The 3,081-nt window shown below is 53.9% G+C and overlaps 1 protein-coding gene across 1 annotated transcript in view; it reads right to left on the bottom strand.

Moving 5' to 3' along the window:
- LOC115286476 (voltage-dependent N-type calcium channel subunit alpha-1B-like) overlaps positions 1-230 on the bottom strand; it is an 11,402-nt gene extending 11,172 nt beyond the window's left edge. The window contains exon 1 of the mRNA XM_029932985.1: positions 168-230. The gene's annotated coding sequence lies outside the window, so the exon portion shown is untranslated. The remainder of the gene's footprint in view (positions 1-167) is intronic.
- Between the last annotated feature and the right edge of the window lie 2,851 nt (positions 231-3,081).

Here is a 3,081-nt window from a genome sequence, read left to right as displayed (position 1 = left end):
GATCCTGCTTCAGATTCTGTCTCTCTCTCTCTCTGCTCCTCCCCCACTAGTGCTCTGTCTCTCTCTCTCTCTCTCTCTCTCAAAAATATACATTTAAAAGTAAAAAAAAAAAAAAAGACACGTGACCAGGACAATCACAAGGAAAACTTGCCAATGACAGCACCCACCCTGGGAACCAGCACTGCAGGGGTCTTGACCTGATAGCTGGTGGGCGGGGCACCCCCCTGCCCCCAGCCCCACCCCCTGCACGCATCACAAACCTGGACCCACATCACAATCCCTCTGGCCACGCCCCCCAGGGACACAGCCCCCAGCACCAAGATAAGACCCAGCTGGCAGCTGAGCTGGCTGTCCCCACGCCACCACGCCACCTCACCTGCCACTGGCCACCCGCAGGCCTCAGAGCACAAAAGGGTGTCCCGGCGGTCCTGCAGTGCCCACAGACCCCGACCCTCCCCGAACACGGTGTCACACACCCCGGGCTGGAAAGCCAGCTGCTGCCTGGGAAGCAGCTTCCGGCCGGCAGCGAAAAGCTGGACCACAGAGACCCTGGGGTCACTGCCCGTGTGGAGACACAGAGATGTCACATCACAGCCTCCAGGGGTCCAGGGGCTGCCGTTCCACTTGGCCAGCAAGCCCCGAGCCCAGATGGGTCCCGATCCAACGACCCTGCCACGGCCCGCCGCTGGGCTTTAAGTGAGAGGGACTCTGCTCGAAGCCCCCCGCTGGGCCCCCTCCCCACCCAGGAGCTGGAGGCCCGGGCCCATGCTGCACGTCTGTCCGCGTCGCCAAGTCCTGGGTGAGCCTGTCCTGCGGCGCTAGGGAGCCGCTCAGGGGTCACATCCCACCCGGCCCAGCCCACCCGAGAGGGCCTGCCTGGCGGGAGGGGCTCCAGCCACAAGGCCTGTGGTGTGAGCAGGCGGGGGTCCTTGCTCCTAGGGGTGCTCCTGGTCCTGGCCCTCGGGGGCTTGTTTTCCGAAGAAGTGTGGAGCTGATCCAGGCCGCCTTTCCAGGGCCTTGCTGTCAGTGTGTGTGGTGTGTGTGTGTGTCCACGTGTCTATCCCTGGTGTGTGTGGTGTGTGGGTGTGTGTCTGTCCATGGTGTGTGTGGGTGTCTATCCCTGGTGTATGTGTGTGTATGTGTGTCTGTCTCTGTGTGTGTGTGTGTGTGTCTGTCTGTCTGTCTGTCTGTGCCTGGTAGGTGTGTGTGTATCTCTGTGGTGTGTGTGTGTCTAGCCCTGGTGTTTGTGTCTAGCCCTGGTGTGTGTGTCTAGCCCTGGTGTGTGTGTGTGTGTGTGTGTGTGTGTGTCTGTCTGTGCCTGGTAGGTGTGTGTGTGTATCTCTGTGGTGTGTGTGTGTCTAGCCCTGGTGTGTCTGTGTGTGTCTGAGTCTAGCCTGGTGTGTGTGTCTGCGTGTGTGTGTATGTGTGTGTGTCTATGTGTCTATCCCTGGTGTGCGTGTGTGTGTGTGTGTGTGTCCCTGGTGTGTGTGTATCTAGCCCTGGTGTGTGTGTGTGCGTCTATGCTTGGTAGGTATATGGGTCTATTTCTTGTGTGTGTGTGTGTGTGTGTGTGTGTGTGTTTCTATCACTTTTTTGTGTTTGTGTATGTGTCTATGCCTGGTAGGTATGTGTGTCTATCTCTGGTGTGTCTGTGTGTGTGTCTAAGCCTGGTAGGTGTGCCTATCTCTGTTGTGTGTGTGTGTGTGTGTGTGTGTCTATCCCTGGTGTGTCTGTGTATGTCTGAGTCTAGCTCTGGTGTGTGTGTGTGTCTATATGTCTCTCCATGGTGTGTGTGTGTGTGTGTGTGTGTGTCTCTATGCCTGGTAGGTAGTTGGGTCTATCTCTGTTGTGTGTGTGTCTAGCCCTGGTGTATGTGTGTGTCTGTGTGTGTGCGCACATGTGTGTGTATGTGTCTATCCCTGGTTTGTGTGCTATGACTCTAGCCCTGGTGTGTGTGTAGACCTGGTGTGTGTGTGTCTATGCCTGGTAGGTATGTGTGCCTTGTCCCAGTGTTTCAGTGTGTGTGTGTCTGTCTGTCTGTCCCTGGTGTATATGTGTGTGTGTGTCTATATGACTATCCATGGTGTGTGTGTGTGTGTGTGTGTGTCTCTATGCCTGGTAGTTAGTTGGGTCTATCTCTGGTGTGTGTGTGTGTCTGTGTGTGTGTGTCTGTGTGTGTCTGTGCTTGGTAGGTGTCTGTTAATATCTCTGGTGTGTGTGTGTGTGTGTCTTGGACGGGTGTGTGGGGGATAGACACATACACACATACACACACACACCAGGCTAGACACACACACACACACACACACACACATCCTAGGGCTAGACACAGACACACACCCACACGCATGCACACACACACCTGGGCTCAACCCACACAAACACACCAGTGCTAGACATACACACACCCCCCCCAATGCTAGACACACACACACAGCAGAGCTAGATACACATATAAGGATAGACACACACACACACACACCACAGGATTAGACCACACCCCAGGGGTAGGCACACATACACACAGACACACAATCACATGCACACACCAGGGCTAGACTCACACACAAACACACACACAAACATGAGGGATAGACACACACACACACACACCAGGCATAGACACATACTCCAGGGATAGACACACACACACACACACACAACCATGCACAGACACAGACACACACATACACACACACATGCCGGTGTCCAGCTCCAGCAGGTCCAGGGTCCCCTGAAGGATGGACAGTGCCGGCGAGAGAGAGAGAGAAGAGAGAGCCGCATGTTCTCTCTGGATCACCAGGCAGACATCTCTGCTCAGTCTGCTTTGGTGTCTTTTTTTATTGGTGAAGCAATAATATGACATCAGAAAATAGAAATTGTTTGCAGATTCTCTTAGTGATACGGTGCTTCAATCATCAAAGGTGTACAGAGACAAGGTTTACAGGAGTATTTCTGTAGAACCATCCCAATTTATTCTTGGCATCAGTCCCCAAGGCTAAGAAAGGAACAAACCCATCTTATTTTGTACGGGTTGGGTTTTGGTCAACAATCATGTCTTGGTTTTTAATTAACATGTTA

Source organism: Suricata suricatta, chromosome 1 (assembly GCF_006229205.1).
Source record: "Suricata suricatta isolate VVHF042 chromosome 1, meerkat_22Aug2017_6uvM2_HiC, whole genome shotgun sequence".
NCBI lineage: Eukaryota > Metazoa > Chordata > Mammalia > Carnivora > Herpestidae > Suricata > Suricata suricatta.
Note: the sequence above shows the minus strand (reverse complement) of the source record. Positions and strands in the feature narration are given on the sequence as shown.